Source organism: Sapajus apella, unplaced genomic scaffold (genome assembly GCF_009761245.1).
Source record: "Sapajus apella isolate SASKATOON/1434 unplaced genomic scaffold, GSC_monkey_1.0 scaffold16, whole genome shotgun sequence".
In the NCBI taxonomy this organism is placed as follows: Eukaryota; Metazoa; Chordata; class Mammalia; order Primates; family Cebidae; genus Sapajus; species Sapajus apella.
In genome coordinates, this window is record NW_022436956.1 from 12,911,714 (window position 1) to 12,931,695 (window position 19,982).

Sequence of the window (19,982 nt, forward strand, 5' to 3'; positions counted from 1 at the left end):
TACAAGTTTTATTGTTTCTGCTGTGGTGAATTTTACTATATGTCCTTAAAGCTGATCCCAGACTGTCTTACCTGCACTTGGAGTTTGAGGAAAACTGTGTGAATTGTAGCATGCACCATGTTTTACTGGGTTTCTGCTGCCATGTCATCTATAGTAGTATTATCCAATAGAAATAAAATTCAGGCCACATATATAATTTAAAATTTTATGGTAACTACATCAAAAAAATAAAACAGGTAAAATTAATTTCAATAATATATTTTATTTAACCCATTATATTGAAAGTATATTGTGAAATTCATATAAAAACGATTAATGAGATATTTCACATGTTTTTAGTAAGTCTACACATTTGGAAGTGTATTTTATACTTACCTCACATCTCCGTTTGGACTAGCCACATTTCAAGTGTTCAATACCCACATTTTGTATGAGTAATGGTCAGTGTCTTGGGCAGTGTAGGTATATAATTGTGCATCGACAATGTTTTAACAGATATTCTTAAATTAAAATTCTTTCTGAATTATTTATCACAAAGTCACACCCTGATATAAATTACAATTCATTTTCTCTCCAAGGCTTTGTCTTGTCAAAGAAATTATCCCCTACTTTTTTAGGAATGGGGGAATGTTAGAGGATTCTAATGTTTACCAGCAGGGAAGGGGTTAATGTATGTTTTGTCAAGCTTACCATTCACTTTGGTGGTTACCAGTTAGTACTAAAATTAACCATAGCACGAGTTAATTATAATTTTCATTTTGCTCCATGCTTTGCTATACCTTGAGCTCATATCTACCTGAGAACCAAGAAATGACAAGACTGTTGATCTCAGATAGTGGTTGGAATTTGACCATGTTGCTACTAGTCATTCATTGCACTTAAAGTGGCTTCTACACATTCCTAATTTTAGGTGACATCATCCTTCATATTAATGTTTTATGCTTATTTTTATGTGATTGTGCTCTCATGAAGAAAAAGGATGCCTTTTATACTTGCAGTTTCTCACCTCATCTCAGCCAAAGGAGGTCTGATGGGCAGGTACCATGACTGAAAGGAGACAGAGACAGTCAAATGGCATGAATACCTGCAAGGGCTTGGCATCCTGTTCTTGGACTAAAGACTGCATTCTGTTTGGGAACAATATGACAAATATATGGTTAATCTGGGACTTTTGTTATTGGCAGTTCCATACCTCTACAGGGGAATGATAATTACTGTTGATAATTATTTATCTTCAAATATCAACCATGAGTGAAGCACTATGGTAGGTGCTGTGAGAATGCCAGAAAGAAATGCCATCCTCCTGCCCCCAAGAAGCTTAGCTTGATGGTAAAGATAAACACCAGACATAGAGTCCTAGCTAAGACACTAAAATGCTAACACAAAGGTATCAGCAGGTACTCAGATGACGCCATGGTACCGTAAGATGCAGTGAACAAATACCTACCAAGGATGGCTACGTGCCAGATTTAGCAGGTCCTAGAGACAATTATAATGAAGACATAGTTTATCTTCCTGAGGATCTCCTAATCTGCTGTGAGAGGTGGGTAAAAAAAAACTACCAACTGATTGCAGTGCCATGTGAGATATGATAGAATGGAGACATGGACAAAACTCCTGAAACACAGAGGAAGGAGATGCTCCATCCTCCAGTCCAAGCTGGAAATAGATCTTCAGAAGCAAAGATGATGGGGCTAGATTTAAAAATAGAAATCACTTGAAGAAAAACAGGGAGAAAGGCAGCTTGGAGAGAAATAGGAGTAGGAGTGAAGGTAAAGGGGGTTCTGGAGCTGTTGAACCCTGAGGAAAGCCATCCATGTGTAAGCTGCATTCTTCCAGGATCATCTGCTTCTGTCTTGGATATTTCATTTAACTTATATGACCATGTTGTGATTTCTTCAGTTTGTGGGTGTTCATGATGAAAAATGAATAATTAAACTGTTCACTATGTTTTTTAAAAAAGTGCCACATCAATGATGATTTTAGTTTGGTTACTATCACAGAGAGGGCCAAGTTGTGGTGGCGAGAAAGTTATTAATTGAGGAAAGAAGGTGGAGCTGAGAGCATTCTCCCTGGACCTAGGGTGCTTGAAGTCCTTTTTGGAATAGAGTTTTTCAATATAAATGAAGAAAGAGTCTGATTCATTTTAGCTGTGATGGAGGTGGTGTTGAGAGCACACGTGTGTGCATTGCGGGGCTTGGAAGGTTGTACAGGAGATGTATTTAGAAAGAGGCAAAGTGGCTTGAGACTTCCTTGAACAAGTGATAGGAACCTCTGACTCTTGATTGTAACATAGTCATGAAGGTTTCTCAGGAAGGGGCAGACATGAGAAATTGCTGTTGAAGGAGGAGCGTGGCTGCCTCCAGGCCAGTGTGAGTACCATGTGGCAGGGTCCTGCTTATGGCTGTTCTTTACTGTGTTGGAATGCATCAGACAACTGAGAGTGCTGCTGCTTTTATAGCCCAGTTGGAAAGGTGCCTAAATGATTAGAGACAGGAGATTCTGAGGTCTGTCCTCTATCCCTAACACCCTCTCCCTTAGTGACATGCTGTCTGATATTCCATCCCTTGGTGAGCATAAACTGTGTTGGGCCTCCATAAATATGCCAAGCCTGGATAACATTTGTGAAATCGTTAATATCTCCAAGGAAGCTGCATTTTAAAGAAAGCACACATATAAAAACATCCCTACAATTTCTCCCTAGTTCTTTGCTTCAGATATCTTTTTCTTCTGAATTTTGAAAGAATTCCTGAAGGCAGTGAGTTTATGGGGAAAAAAAGAAGAGAGGTTTGTGTTCAGGAACGTGTGTTTTGGAGACAGCATGTTCTGAACACCAGCAGGGGACAAGAAAATGTGGCAAGAAGATTATGGGGGAAGGCTGTGGACTGAGACTTTAAGAGACCCCGTTGCATCCTGGGCTCTTCACTTAGTAGCTATTTTAACTGGAGCAAGCCATTAACCTTGCTTGAGATCAGTTTTGTTATCTGTAAAATGGGCATAATAGTACATTTTATTTTATTCCCTTGTTAATTATTTTATTCCCTCATTTTTTTTTTATGTCTCTATTATTAAACACAATTACAGGCATACCAAGTTTTAGACTGCATTCTAGCCCGGGCAATAAAGCAACACCCCTGTTCTCTCTCCCTCTTCCTCTTCCTCTTTCTTCCTTTCCTGTATTCTTTTTCTTTCTTTTTTTTTTTTAATTCTTTTTCTTCCTTTCAATAAAAAAAAAAAAGAAAAAAAAATAGTACATTTTAATATGGTTTTAATAAAGGTGAAATAATAGATGATACTTTTGAAACTTTCCAGATTTTGCAATGCTCCCTTACAGAGAGATAGAAAAGGAATATGATTATTGCTGCCATTAGGAAGAAAAAACCTGTTTCAATCCTTTGGAATAACAAATAGTTATGAGAATGCTGTGTCGATTGGAAGACAGCCAGCCAAGGTCTTTGGAACCTAGAATGGAGAATGGTTTGACCATTTACTTGTTTTATTTCCAGAATAAAGAATGATAGGAATGCTGAAAAATTATTTTAAAATAATGTAACTTAATCTCTATTAGTGTAGTAGAAAGAATAAGACTAACCTTCCAGACATTGAGTTAGGCCAAGTGCAGTGGCAATGTTAACGGGAAGAGTTTTGCTTCTGCAGAAAATGGTGTTGTAAGGCTGGGTGCAGTGGCTCAGTGGCTCACGCCTGTGACCCCAGCACTTTGGGAGGCTGAGGTGAGTGGATCACTTGAGGTCAGGAGTTCGAGACCAGCTGAGCTGACATAGTGAAACCCAGTATCTACCAAAAAATACAAAAATTAGCCAGGCATGGTGGCTCGTTTCTGTAATCCCAGCTACTTGGGAGGCTGACACATGAGAATCGCTTGCACCCGGGAGGCGGAGGTTGCAGTGAGCCAAGATCACGCCACTGCACTCCAGCCTGGGAACACAGAGTGAGACCCTGTCTCAAAAAAAGAAAAAAAAAAAGAAAAAATGTGTTGTAGTAATGAAAATTAGCTTTTTGAATGTATGTATGAATTGGATAGATTATTGGCTCTTTTCTAAAATAGAGAGGGCACTGAACTTGTGTTTATACAGCATATTGATTATTTGCATAGAAATCATGACTCAATTGCTAGAGAAAGAAAGGGGGAGATTAGCTTATTTGATCTTCACACAAGTGGGAGGTGGAAAACATCAGGAGTATGTGACGGGAGGATAGATTCTAGAACCAGAGGAAGATGAAAAAGCATAAATACAATAATCAAATCTCCTGTGGTGCCTTAAAACTGAACTGGGCAACCAATTTTGTTTTAATTAACATTTTGTGTGCTCAGTCGATGACATATTACAACACATGGTGGCTTATATTGATGCCAACTCCCTTCTATGTTCTAGGCATTCCTGCGTGTTTGTTAAGTGAACAAAGCATGTGTTGATGTGCTCAGTTGAACACTTTTGGAATGTCCAATAGAAAGTCATTGAATGGCTGGGTGCAGTGGCTCATGCCTGTAATCCCAGGACTTTGGGAGGCCGAGGTGGGCGGATCACTTGAGGTTGGGAGTTCAAGACCAGCCTGACCAACATGGAGAAACTCTGTCTCTACTGAAAATACAAAATTAGCTAGACGTGGTAGCGCATGCCTGTAAACCCAGCTACTTGGGAGGCTGAGGCAGGAGAATTGCTTGAACCCAGGAGGCATAGGTTGCAGTGAGCCGAGATTGTGCCATTGCACTCTAGCCTGGGCAACAAGAGCTAAATTCTGTCTCAAAAAAAAAAAAAAAAAAAAAAAAGAAAAAAGAAAGCCATTGAATTACCCTCCATGAAGGTGGAGGGTAAAGGAGTATCAAATATGTAGAGTGATAAAATTCACAAGTAAAAAGTTTGCTTATAAAATAATAGCATATAATATTCATTTATTTTAATAGTGTTAACTGTACTATGAAAACTAAAGGATTTTAAAGACTGAATGTATTATGACTATATTGTATCTCTATGATAAAGATTACCATTTCTATTTTTTTAGTATTACCTATTTTTTAATCATACATAGTATTAATTGAGTATCTACTATGTGGAGTGCTGGGCGTATATATAGAAATAATCTTTATTAGCAAATGTCAGAGTGAGGTCAAGCAAGATAATAACTGAACAATAACCAGAGGCTTGGTAATTACTAAAGCATTGGGCAAGGGTAGCTTCAAATGAATAGGAAAAATCACCCCAGTAGTTTTTGTTATGTCTCTTTTCTGGCAGCATGGTGGCACAGATATCCTCAGATCTTGCAAGGATTCCAAGTTGTAAGTGTTGAGGTTATCTAGAGAATTAGAGGTATGAATGAGTTAGCTGCTCTCTGCCATGTCTCTAGAATTTAGGCACTCTCTTCAGATCTCATTAACAGATGTGTAACAAGTTGTCCTAAAGATGTGAGTTTAAGACTTTCTCGATAGACTATAATCTAAATGTGAGCAGGACTTGGTCTATCCTGGTCACAACTGTATCTCTAGTTTCTCACCTTGTACCTGAAACAGACTGGAAATTTCATATTTGTCAGAGAAAGGTCTTCCCTAAAGTAGAAAGATCCTTTGAAGTTTAAATGTATATCACAAAACTGAGGCCACTAGTTGAAACTGGAAAAAGATTTGGAAATGAACACTTTTAGGATCATTGCATTTCTTCCAATAAACAATGCATCCCATGATCACAGGAGCACCTGTGCATGTATGTTCACAAACACATGCATATCCACATAGACTCATTTCTGTCTACTTTTTGGTCCACTGATCTTTGCTATCTAATTTTGAAATAGAAGTTTGGAAAAGTGACATGAATGGAAAGTTGTACTTTGCAGGTTACAGGCCTTAAAAGACAGTGTATTATTAAAGAAAGAAACCCTTTCTTATGAGACTGCTTGCAGTTTTCTTTTTTGGCAAGTTTTCCCTCTCCTTTTGGAACTTTCTTTCTTCCTTAGAGGATTCTTTAAGTCCTATCCATCATCTCGTTTACTGAAATGTGCCTTATTTGGGAATGAAACATTTTTGGCATAGCTGGGAGCTTTTAATGGAAATATGAGAGAAGGCATCTCTGACATATATAATACCTTCAATATGTTTCCATAGATTGAATGATCTCTGATGCATTACTCGAGATTCATAACGACAGATGGGCTGAGGAGAAGGAGGCACACTCCTTAAGTGGGGATTTCTTTAGAAACCAGCACTCCTTCCAAGGTGCTTTGAGCTATTCTTAGCAATTGGGGTTCAGCACATTCACCCCCAACAGAAGTAGATTTCTGCCAAAAGGCTGCCTGTGGGAGCTTTGTTGCCTAGCATTTTGCTCCAAACAAGAGGCGTGCCAGGCAGGGTAGTCTAAGACTTAGAGAAACCTACAGCCCAGACGATTATGTTCCTGTTTTCAGCTGTGTGGCCTTGATTAAGTTACTTGACTTCTTTGAACCTCTGTATCTTCAGTTATGTAATGGGAGTGAGAAATAGTTTCTGTTTACCTTCAAATTCTGAAATAAGCTATGAGCAAGTTTTTAGATAATAGTTGAGATTATGATAAAGTTTTGGTGTTCTTTGAAACTATCTTTAATTTTTTTTTAAAACTTAATTTCTGGGATACACTTGTAGAACGTGCAGGTTTGTTTCATAGGAAGCAGCTATCTTGTTTAAGAAAAAATATTTAGAGTGGAAATAATTAGGAGGGATGTTTCTTTTCCATTTTTGTTTTCCTCAAACCTAACCTAATTGTTTGAAAAACTCGAACTTTTCTCAAATGCAAATCACACATTTCAGGATAATGCGGAATTTCATTTTGGGGTGAGAGAGGTGAGCGGTGATGTGATTTGACCACAAATTATGAGGGTAAGAAAGTTTAAAAGTCACCTAAACAAAAATGTAGGCTTGGTATCAATAACCAAATGGTAATTAGCAATGTTTTACTGTAGTGTCACTCTAAAAGCATCTTTTCCCTTCCCTTGTTTCATTTGGCTTTCATTATCCTGTCTGACCTGCGATATTCTGAATCTATGGACAATTTTTTTATGCTGTCTTTCTGAGCTACATTCCATGAGCTTGAGCTGTTTATCAGAATCTGCCATTTTCTAATCATGTTTTTGACTCACACACAATCTAGTTGCCTGTCTTCACCACACCCATGCATTATGCTGACAGAGCCTTGGGGTTTTTCCAGCACAGTTTTCCCATCTGGGGCATGTGGTTGTTATTGTAGCAAGATAGATAAAATGTCTATGTAAAGATGTACTCAGGCCAAATCCAGAATATATTCTGAGATTTATGGCTTGATAGGGTAAGAGGGAAAGGAGAGGTCTTTGGAACTGATGCCTTAATTTTGCAGATGATGCAAGAGGGACTTGGAGGAGTAAAGTGACTGGGCATCACAGAGCTTGTGGTTCATCAGGGCCACAGCTACTTTTGGAAAGAAATACAATGAAAGAAACCCTACAATGTCTTCCTGGATTAATTTACAATTCTTTGTTGGAAATTACTAGGGCCATTGAAAGTACAGAGTCAAAGAAATGATTTTGTTTCTCTGAACTAATAAGAATATTCATCAGATTGGGAAAACATTATCCTATTGCAGATTGCAAATGAAAAGACATCTATCCATAGCAGTTAGCCTTACTGTATGTTCAAATATCTTTTGTAAACATAGAGTAGAATGATTACAAAAAGAATTTTCCTTTTTTGTGTCTTTCACATGCCAATCATACCAGCTACATTCAGCCAGCCACTGCATACCTTCCCCGCCTCTGTCCCCTGATTCTAGCCTGAACACCCACTGCAAACATATCCTCATTAGTTTTTTTCAGTGGCTTTTTTCCTTGTCTAATCACAGCGCATCTTCAAATGCCTGGCTTGGCAGCCTTAAACTCCACTCTGCCTGTGGTTCTTAGATTTAGTGCCTGGCCTTGCTCTTGCTGGTGTTTGACTTTTGATCTTTTCAGTAGATGAGGAAACAAGGGCTAATTGAAAACTGCAACAAGTCTGAAACTGCAAGTGGAAGCAAGAGCTCCTCCAGTTGGAATTTGATGCAGGGATCATGTATTCATCACAGAATCACAATGATGAGATGTGAACACAGATGGAAGTTCTTCTATGTCAGGGACAAATGGGTGTGTTCTGACGAGATCGCCTCCTTTAGGAAATCCTGTTCTCCACCAACACCAGTGAGACACCTGGGACTTTCATCAAGGGAACATTCTATCTCATGTCCAGAGTTTTAGGATTCTTGATTCCTCTACATTTCCCAGCCATTGCTTGAGTCCTCTTCTCCACTGATTTTACTGGCCATACTTGTGGTGCAAACCCTTTGCTATTCTGAGTGAACACACTATTTACTTTCTATGACCATGGCTTCCTTTCTGCCTGTATCTTTGTTTCTTCTCTTTAGTTTGATTACAAATCTTTTAGAGGATAGTCCCCTTTTTGCTTCTAGAAACTTCTTTCCCTACACTTTCCATTCAGACAATACTTCACTCCTTCTGGGTGGACTCAGGAATGTGTACAAATTGTTTCTTAATCAAGCAAACTGTAGATATTGATATAGTTTAGCTCTGTGTCCCCACCCAAATCTAATGTAAAATTGTAATTTCCAATGTTGAGGAAGGCAATTGGTGGATGATGATTGGATCATAGGGGCAGATTTCCCCCTTGCTGTTCTTATGGTAGTAAGTTCTCAAAAGGCCTGATGGTTTAAAAGTGTCTGGCACTTCCCCTTCACTCTCAATCTTCTGCTCTAACATGTGAAGACATGCTCCCTTCCCCTTCGCCTTCTGCCATGATTGTAAGTTTCCTGAGGCCTTCTAGCCACTGCTGCCTGTACAGCCTGTGAAACTGTGAGTTAATTAAACCTCTTTTCCTCATAAATTACGCAGCCTCAGGTAGTTCTTTATAGCAGTGCAAGAACAGAGTAATACAATGTTCTTTAAAGGGGTGTGTGTGTATACATGTGTGCACATGTGCATGCTTTAACACAGCTTCGGAACAGTGAGCTACTCATGGGAAGTAGGCTTTGAAGACTTGAGTTGGGGTAGTGGACAGAGCCCTGGGCAAGGGTCAGGAGACCTGCATTCTACACTTGGCTCTATGAATAATCTGTTTATGAATAACCTCTATGAATAACCCCCTGTTACATAACAGGGGACAAGTAATCTTAGCTGCAAAACTACTGAGTTGAATCATTTGGCCACTAGAGTCTTTTACACATTATCTCTATATGAGATAGATTAATTGAGCATGGATTTAGGGTACCATGTGGAAATTTTATTATAAAATATATTAGATCAGACCTCTTATCTATCAACTATAGTGATTTTGGAGTACCTGCAGATTGGCTCAATTTGAAGGAATTGTACAGGCTCATAGCCAATGAGTAAAGGGAGAAAGAGAATTTCCAGAGTAAACATTAATACATTATTAACTGTTATTTAAGATATTCTGCTTACATGTGTCTGATACCGTCGATGTGGCTTTCTGAGAAAATACTCTTCTGCAGCATTTGACTGGCATGGGCTATATTTTTGTTTAAGATATTTTACTCTTCTCACATAAACCGATTAACTGTCATATTTTATCCTTCCAGGAGTATCCAAATATAATATTGGCTGACAGCCAGTTTGCTAAGTCCTAGAGGATAATAGCTTATTGCCTATAAACAGCCTTGTTTTAAAGTCTCTCTATGCAATTCTGGCACCACTTGTGATGTGGAAGATATTTATAAGGTTGTGAAGAAAGGTCATATGTCGGGTATTAGCTTCACTAAGTAGCCCAAGTAATTTTATTTTTCCGTTCAACAGCTCTTTGTTGCTATAGATGACCAAAACATTTAATGTCCTTTCACTATTTGCTCTAAAATGTCTGAAGCTTTTGATAGCTGACTTGCTGAGTAGTTTTGAATGGCCCACTGCAATCTGAGGTACATCCTGAAAATGTAGAAACATAATAGGAAAATGTATTTAGTCAAATTTTGTACTTCAAATGGTACAAATTAGGAGGCAACAGTATCTTGGTGTATTTCAGATTTTCTTCTGTAAAAAATGACCTCCATATTTAAGAGAAAAGCTGCTTTAAATCTATGAAAGGTGATTTTTTTCATCTTTAAAAGCTCATTCAAATCATATTAATGATTTATAAACAAATGAAGGAATAATATAAGAGACTACATTTCTTTTGAACTGAACAAAGTTGTAAAAAGCTTAGAAAAAAAGGACTTGTTTCAAGATAAATGTTTGCTGAACTGACTTACTGAACCTTTCTAAATGCTCTTAGATGAAAAATATTCAGATCTAACAATTTTTTTTTTAATATTCCTAAGCTTTCTGGAAGGTGGCTTTGAAACATGAATGAGCACAGGTTTAAGTATAATTTCTAGCACTTGTTAATTCCAGTTGAGAGTGTGGATGCTACATCTTCAGTGCAAGAAAGAATGACAACCAGTTCAGCATCACAGCATCTTAGGAGAAAAAGGAAGAATCACATGACTTGAATCCACTTTTACTTTTTTATGATTCAATGAATATTTACTGAATTCCTTCCATGTGCTGGTGCTGGGCTACATGTTCACCGCTACAGTGGTAAGGAGGAGACATATTCCCTACCTTTGAGGAGCTTAGGGTCGAGTGTCAGGGTCTGGACAAGCACACTGAATGTTGCAAGGCAGTGTTATGACCAGAGACAACAGGGCAGTGTGAGATACATGAAAGTCAGTAAGGAAAGGGAGGGAAGACTTTCAGAGAAAAGGGCTGAGCCTATTCTGCCTATGCTTATATGTCAGAATGAAGGGTATGTGATTCTAAGTGAAGGGTAGCAAGAGAAGACGATTGTTCAAGGCAGAGGAAACAGTACATGTGCAAGCCTTTAGGCAGAGAGAACAAATATGTCTATAGCAGACAGTGGAAAGGATAGGAGATTTTACCTCCATGACTCTCCATCACCGTAGGATGAGAAAACTCACTCAGGGCCAGCTATGTATGGCTCTGTGCGAGTGACCATAGAATAATTGCTTAGCAATCTTAGCTTCCTTGTAAAAGGTAGCTTCATTTAAAAAATTTTTACATATATGTTATCACACTTAATTCTCACATTAAACCTTGAAATAGATAATATTCCCCAATCTTATTTTTTTTTTTTTTTTTTGAGATGGAGTTTCGCTCTTGTTACCCAGGCTGGAGTGCAATGGCACGATCTCACCGCAACCTCCGCCTCCCGGTTTCAAGAGATTCTCCTGCCTCAGCCTCCTGAGTAGCTGGGATTACAGGCACGTGCCACCATGCCCAGCTAATTTTTTGTATTTTTAGTAGAGACGGGGTTTCACCATGTTGACCAGGATGGTCTCGATCTCTTGACCTTGTGATCCACCCGCCTCAGCCTCCCAAAGTGCTGGGATTACAGGCTTGAGCCACTGCGCCCGGCTATATTCCCCAATCTTATAGATGAGGCCTAGAGACATGATCACTTCAGCAAGACTATTTAATGAGTAACTGCTAAAGTTGAGTCTTGAAGAAGTTTTCCTCCACCTCTACCTCTTCCTTCTCTCCATTATCTTTTTTTTTGATCTTCATCTTCATCGTAATGACCACAATTTGTTGAGCCCCTATCATGGGTTAGAGCCTACCAGGCACTACAAATACGGTGTCCTTTAATTCTTGCAACAATCGAGGTTATCTGTAGGGGAAGGAGCCTATAATCTGTCCACTCCATCTTGTCTCCCTTTTTGTGCAAAATGAAGCTCACCCCTCTTCTGCCCTTCATCAATTGGAAAAGATTTCTTTGCAGGGAGCTAGGACATCATTTAATAATGCCTCCTCTTATATGAACACTACTGACATATTTTGTCTTCCAGACACTGAGTGGTGTAACTTATTAGGTTTTCTTCTTTGATTAGCTGCTAGCCAGCTTAGAGCTAAATTTTTACCCCCTCTACACTTGCTGCAAATGTTTAGGTCTTGATGGCCTGTATTTCTGTATTAGCTCCATTCCTATCACCATTCTATGGCATTATCCATATTTTCCTCCTTTCTTTTTCTCTTCTACATTTAGTGTATCTTATCGTTCCTGGAATAAAGCAAGATATAAATATTAAAACATAATTACATTGCCTGAGCATAGCGTGGAATTAGAGAGTTTTGCCTTGCTCTCTGCTGCTGAAGGGTGAATTTTCATGTCAGCCCACATACTTTCACTAACTTTTTCCTAAGAACCCTGCTCTTGTTTGTGAGTTGACAGTCTAGAATTTGGGTAGCTTAGGGAGCAAAGGGTTTGCTCTGTCCTCGCAAATCTTTGCCAGTAACCTTGGTCTAATCAGCCTTGAGTTTCTTTTCTCTTGAGTTCATTCTTCAGTCACACTGTAGGTTTGCCTTATTTTGCTTTCATAAATTACAACAACCTTTTTGTTTAAATGTAAAAACTTAAGAGTGCTCAAAGTTATGGAATACTGGGTACTTTCTGCCCTGAAAAACACACATGCAATTTAGTGTAATTTAGAGTAAAGCGAAGGGATTAAATTTAGTAAATCTCTCCAGAAGTGGAACATCAAACATCTGTTCTGTCTTCTAGAAAATGAGGTATCCCTTATATTTCTTGGAGATATTTATTTGAATTTGTTGTTTCAAATAATACCTTTGGCTTGGTGCAAAGGGCAGTTTAGTGTCAAGAGGCTGGGGCCTGGAGTCACATCCAACTCTTCCACTAGGTTTGTGACGTCAGGCCAATAACTTCATTGTGCTGTTTCCTTATTTTTATTGGTTAAAAATCACCTCCTCCCTAGAGGATTCGTGGGATAACACATGGAATTCATGGGGTATTGTGACAGTTCATGGGATAACACATGAAATTGCTCGTCTGAGTGCCTGTTGATCAATATATTATCATTAGCCTAATTATCATTAGTCTAATTTCTGCCTATTCTTATACGTCAGCTTAGTTGGTACATTTTCTCGAAAGATTATTAACATATAATAATAAAAATAATAATTATTATTGTAACCACCATAGGGTGAACACAGGCATAGAAGTTCGATGTCTTTGTTACTTTTTTCTGTAATCTTGCCATTTACAAGACCTGACTCCCCTCTGTTCTCTTGAAGCTTCTTCCCTACTTTCCTTTTCTGTTAGCACTTCTCTCTATCGGACTTACTATATTTACCTTCTTTGTCTCCTGTTTGTCCCTTCCCTGCTAGAATGTATAGTACAAGAGAGCAGGTGTGTGTGGAGGGGAAGGGGGCGGGAGATGCTTTGTTCATACTACTCATGCTAATAAGCACCAGCATCTAGAACACTGTCTGGCATGTGGTAGTTATGCAAATCTCTATTAAGTCAATGAACGATCTTCAAAAATCATCACAATTTCATTAATATGAATTTTGATGATATTTGAAAAAGAAAGGGTACTTGTTTGGCTGAGGGCAAAAGCTCTTCCCCATGGAAGTGGGTGCTTGAAAGGCCAAGGGAACGAACATGTGGGTTTTGTGACTCTTTAAAGTGTTGATTGCTAGGAGTTCTATAATAAGTTAGTACCAGTCTTTTTGTTACCAGTGAATGGAAGCCTCATTATGATCTAAGGAGAGACCAAATAGGAAACCTCCGACGGGCCTTCAGAATACTAATCTTTCTTTCTGCTTAGAGATAAGGGTATTTTGACAGAACCAGGAAACACGAATATCTTAGTTGGAATTTGCAGAGGTCAAGTGTTTTTCTTGTGCAGTTTCTGATCTGCTGACCCATCTGGGGTCATGAAAGTTGACTGTTTTGTATCCAAATACCATATGAGTTAAAAACAATCCGTCTTGATGGACAGAAGAATTTTGAGATAAATTTGGCTCAACAAATACTCGCGTCGCGCATACTCCATGTGAGGATTCTGCAAGGCTTGGCAGGGGACACCAAGATAAGCTCCTGTGGCTGCCCTTCAGGAGACAACAGTCAAGCTGGGAGTGGGTGGAGTGAAACCAATACCAACAGCCAGGGGTAAAAATAGTGAAGAAACTTGTTTTTTTCTCTCTGTGTTTAATGGATATTTCAAATAATTCTGATTATAGTGACAAAAGACCTTCAGAAAATGACTTTCTCTTTATAAAAAGTCTTACGTGAGAATTGTCTGTCTATCATAGGTAAAGATGAATATTTTTGCATTCTTTAGGCTTACGAATGTCTGTATGAAAGGGAAGTACAAAGTATTTGCAAATACTTCATCTGTGGCAGATAACGTATAAGGCACTGTCTCATCCCTTATCTCATGTAGTCATTCAGTTTCACTATGAATTAGGAATCATTATGCCCACTTCTCCGGTAAAGAAGCTGAAGCCTGGAGAGCCTAAATAACTTGCCCAAAGCCACACAGTTAATAAATAGCAACTAGATTCTAAAACCATTTTTGTGATTTAAGTCGCTTACTTTGTTTTCTTTCCTTTTTCTTATTTACAACATAATTCATTAGATGTCGAGGCTCTTCTCTCTGAGAGATAGCAGTAATATTATGGTATCGATTTTCAAGTGAGAAGATCACCATATACTACTATATACACAGACGAGTTTGAGTTCAAGATCTCATTTGAATTATTCTGATAATCCGAGCTGGGTTACTAAGAAGTGTCTTAGTAAACTACAAGTTGGTTATGAAATAGCAAACAGACAGATAGCAAGCAGCACAAACTGCCATTCCATGGCTGTTTTGTTCCATGATCATTAGGCTCCAGAAGGCAGAGATTGCTACAGAAATGAACACGATGAGAAGAAAGTGCATCATCATCATCGTCATCCATTGTTTGGTTTTCTGTTCTGTTTGTGCTCAGGGCAGAATTGAAGATAAATATATTCCTTTGGTCAACATATGTTTCAGATTGTAGCCTGAAAGATGTGTGTTGTGCAACAAAATCTTGTTCATTTGAATTAATTTGTGGGTGGTTCAGTTTAAACTTATGAGAAATTTGAACTAAAGAAGAGAACTAAAAGAAAAACACTTGGTATTTACATGAAAGTTATAACAGAAACCTAAAAACTGGAGGGTGCAAGAAAGCCCCTGGTCCTTGGGCGACATATTACTAAACTAACTGTCCTTTTACAGAGAAGCCACAGAGATCCAGGGAAATCAGGTGGTTTTCTCCAAGCTCCCCAGCTCGAAAATGGCCTGGGAAATGCTGAAATCACGTCTTTCCAGGACAAACCACGCTGATCCCTTCTGTGCTGTGCTCAGAATTAACAAGTATTGCCATTTAGAATTTTCGTGTAATTTCTCATGAATGTATAAAAAAATTATAATATTATATTTATTTGTATGTAAGTTGATGTTTGTAAAGTGCCAAAACTATTTTTATGTCTTTTCCTGTTGGCACTGAGTTTTTAAAGAGAATTGGCAGTAACTTACAAAAGTAAGTTTAGCTGTCTGGTTTGAATTATCCTGAATTCTGAAATAGTGTGACTCTAATGAGATTTTGTGTTGATTCTTTTTAAAGAGAGATTAGTATCATCATGGAGGAGATATTCTGTTGAATATTATACTAAATTTAAGAAAGCTTTCAAATAATGCTTTGACAATCAATTTCCCATGGCATTCTTCTGTTTCTGAAAACATTCTTCTCTTCTTTATTACTTACATATCCCATGACCTTCTAAAGAACATTCCCTTAGTGTTTTCTTACAGAACTGGGGATTCATTTATAGCAAACATCTTTTCGTTTTTCTTTTATTTTTTAAAGCCATTCTGTTTGGGTACTTGTTTGCCCTGTACTGTTTGATATCAAGAAAAAAGATTTAATAGCCATAAATGGAACTTTGTAACAAGGCTGGTTCTGTGGGGTTGAAGAATCCCAGTTGTGTGAACTTTTCCAAGCTATGCTTATCTAAGGAAAGGTACATATTGTGCCTAAAAGTAGAGCAAAGAAAGTGACTTTCTCTTTCCCTCACTCTGCAAAAGACTGTTACAATTAGACCAATACTCATCTCTTGGGCAACACTTAGACACTATTTTTGCAAATGCTGGTGTTGACCTGGATCATTTTTAAAGACCTTACCAGCTCTAGAATTCTGTTTCTATGATTTTTTGCTCCTTGGTTTCAAGGATCCCAGCATTTCAGCTGGCAAAGTTGTTTGCACGTTGAACCATCTATTATAGGGATGTCATTTTTGGGATTTGGATTGATGGAGACCCCATGCCAATAAAAGCACACAAAATTACCATCATTTTGAATGTAAAGAGTGCCTAAAACTCTCAGGTGTTCCTACCTGAGTCGGAGGCTAAATTGTGGCTCAAGAAAATTTAATTAATTTTCCCTGGACCCTTCTAAGGAAGATGTCAATATACAGTCTCGGTCCCTGGGACTCTGAACACACACTTCCCCCTGATATGGAGTGGAGTGATGAAAAGCAGTCCCCCAGAGGTGATCATTTTCTCCGTCTGCGTTTTCCTTGGCACGGGTATGGAACATGGAGGTCCCTGAGACCTCAGAATATGGGCCCTCTGCACGTACTGCTCGGCTCCCAGGCCTGCGTTTATGGAAAAAAGTTCCTAAAGAAACAAATTGAGATTGAGCAAGATCAAGTACTCACTTGTGGGTTTCTGCAAAAGTTGCTTTTTTAAAATTTTTCTCCATCGCTAGCTTGTGGAAATGTTTTTGGGCTGCCTCTTCTGGAGAGATTTGTGCATTAAGTATGAACAGTTTTATAATTTATATCTTTTTCTATTCTCCTGAGGCTTCAACACACAGGCAATCTTATTTGCATTCTATAGCAAATTCATCTCCCGTTTTTCTTTGCCTGTTTCAGGACTGACTCAGGGAATACAAGTCTCCTTCTCTCCAGCTTTGCAGCCTGTGTCTTTTGTAAGTTAATGGTATTTGATTGTGGTCAGAGTGTGAGGACACTGTCCTGCTTCACAAGGAAGGTTTTTCTACACACCCGCTAATCACTTGCCCCGCATTTCAAATTCTGAAATTGACAGCTAGAAGCAGTAGTAGGAGGGTGAAGGATTAAATGGCAAAATCTTAATCAAGGACCAAATGCCATCCTCTTTGCTTTCTTCTCTGGGAGTTTTAATGAGCTTGATGATTTGTCATAAACATTGGCCCAAGTGTAGGGACTAATTCCCTTACTGTTAAAGTTGTTCTTTGGGCTGAGCCCGGTGGCTCACGCCTGTAATCCCAGCACTTTGGGAGGCCGAGGCGGGTGGATCATGAGGTCAAGAGATCGAGACCATCCTGGTCAACATGGTGAAACCCCATCTCTACTAAAAAATACAAAAAATTAGCTGGGCATGGTGGCGCGTGCTTGTAATCCCAGCTACCGGGAGGCTGAGGCGGGAGAATTGCCTGAACACAGGAGATGGAGGTTGCAGTGAGCTGAGATCGCACCATTGCATTCCAGCCTCGGTAATGAGCGAAACTCCGTCTAAAATAAATAAATAAATAAATAAATAAATAAATAAATAAATAAATAAATAAATAAAATTGTTCTTCTAGAGAATGTTAGCTTCCTTTAGAAGCAAAGTTAATTTTTTCAGACTAAAGAGAGTACTTAATCATTCTTAAACTCCATAAATTATAAGTGGAAACCTGTTGCTCTGAACATTTTTGAAGCATTTAGAGGTATTTGCAGGAATAATTTATGTCTTGGGAGACTCTAGATAATTAAATGTTTTGATAAGAACTGTTCCCCTTTGCCTCTTTGTCTCCAAATCAGCAAAGAGCCAAACATCAATCCCTCCTCTGCTGTTGCCCCTAATGAGTCCGTTACGAAGTCTGACCAGGAAAATCAGTCTCAATGTCATTCAGTCTAGACTTCAGGGGCAGAAGGAAAGAGGGTGATGCAGTCAGTGCACTGGCCCTTCTGCCTCCAGGTTTCTGCTATATTCCAGAGGAAGTATGGTATACTACAATTGCAAATGTCATTCATTAATTCACTGACACAAAATGTCTAAGTGCCTACAGTGTGTTGGGTGCTGAACTAATTCTTAATGTTCACTAACAGGTAGTTTACTGTTCAAGATAAACAAGTATGTAAATAAATAGATCGAAGTGTTGTGCATATTGTAATAGATACATGTAGCGATGAGAAGAAATAAAGAATGTCCAACTTAATGAGGGATGCTGGAGACAGGAGGGTACTTGACATTTCCTATGGTTGGTCCCACCAAAGGATTAGGACAGACGTGGAAAGTCTGTGCTTTTCCAGACATTCCTTTCCTACTTCTTAGTAACTGTTATGCAAAGTTCCACCTAACTGACTTCTCCATGCTGGGAGGGAGCACCTGCCACTGGTGAGGCCCTCTGGCCTAGAACTCTGGCCCACGTGAAGTCTGGCTCCCTGTAAGAATCTGTAATGAATTTTACATTGCAGAACTCAATGTGAATGAATACATAAGCAAACGAGTGGCATGGCTCATTTTCCTGGCTTTGTTACTAACTCATAGTATGAACTCCTTTTCAATAATTTTAGAAGTGGCTGTTCTGCTTCATTTCATCAGAGCTGGTGTGAAGGATCAAGTGAGAAGACAAAGGAAACATTTGAAATGGATAAAGGACAGTACTTTAAAAAACTATGCAAATGTAAGGAAATGCTGTTAATCATTGTCCTTTCAGGCAAGACATGACTGTTATGGCAGGCAGGTGGGAAGAAGAGAAGGAAAAAAGGAAGGAAGGGAGAGAGGGAGGGAGAAAGGAAGGTAGGAAGGGAGAAAAGGAGGGAGGGAGAAAGGAAGATAGGAAGGGAGGACGAAGGGAAAGTGAAAGACTAAGAGAGGACAAGGTGGGAAAAGAGAAGGGGAAGAAACGGAACAGAAGAGAAGAATAAAATGAAACACATCACATGGACACCCGAATCACACTGCCTTCTTTGCATAGTGCAGAAGGGTGCAGATGACACTGGGAATAATGAGGAATCTGATAAAGAAGGATTGCTTTCGCCTCAAAGGCTGTAAATTGCTGGGTTGGGTAGGACATACTCTTCAATGACCTGAGCTTACCTTTGATGGTTCTACTCAATTTGCAGGAGCTGAAAGGAACTTTTTGGCTATACAAATGACATGGAACCAGCCCTGCCTGCTTTTAAGGTTGTTAGATATGAGGCAGTATATTGTTTAATAGAACACTGCTAGTCAGAACATAGGGCATATCAAATGCATCACTCAGGACTAAGTCAATTATTTTCATCACAGACACAAATATGACATTACAAATATTCACACACATATAAAGATTCCTATGATAAGACTTCAAAGGACAAATGTTAAAATGTTAAAGAAGGTCATTGCCATACTTGAGCACATGCTGTGCACTAAGAACTGTAGCAGGTCTGTGGCAGGTGTGTGAGAGAGGATTTAGTATATGAACAGGGACACAGAGGAACTTCAAAGGTAAAGAAGACATACATGCATCCAACAAGCATATGAAAAAAAGCTCAATATCACCAATCATTAGAAATATACAAAACAAAACCACAATGAGATGCCATCTCACATCAGTCAGAATGGATGTTATTAAAAAGTCAAAAAATAAGAGATACTGGGGAAAACTGCAGAGAAAAGGGAATGCTTATACACTGTTGGTGGGAGCGTAAATTAGTTCAACCATTGTAGAAAGCAGTATGGTGATTCCTCAAAGACCTAAAAGCAGAACTACCATTCTGTTTTTACCATACACCCAGCAGTCCCATTACTGGGTGTATACCAGAGGAATATAAATTATATTACCATAAAGACACATACATAGAAATGTTCATTGCAGCACTATTTATAATAGCAAAGACATGGAATCAACTTAAATGTGCATCAATGACAGATTGAATAAAGAAAATGTGGTACATATATGCCATGGAATACTATGCAGCCATAAAAAGAACAAGATCCTGTCTTTTGTGGGAACATGGATGGAGCTGGAGGCTATTGTCCTTAGCAAGCTAACACAGGAACAGAAAAGCAAAGACTGCATGTTCTCACTTATAAGCGGGAGCTAAATTATAAAAATTTATGAACATA

At 38.7% G+C, this 19,982-nt stretch overlaps 1 long non-coding RNA gene across 3 annotated transcripts in view; it reads left to right on the plus strand.

Annotated features, from left to right (window-relative positions):
• The window catches only part of LOC116556129, a 384,428-nt gene that overhangs the window by 57,440 nt on the left and 307,006 nt on the right, over positions 1–19,982 (plus strand). The gene's annotated exons all lie outside the window — the stretch shown is intronic.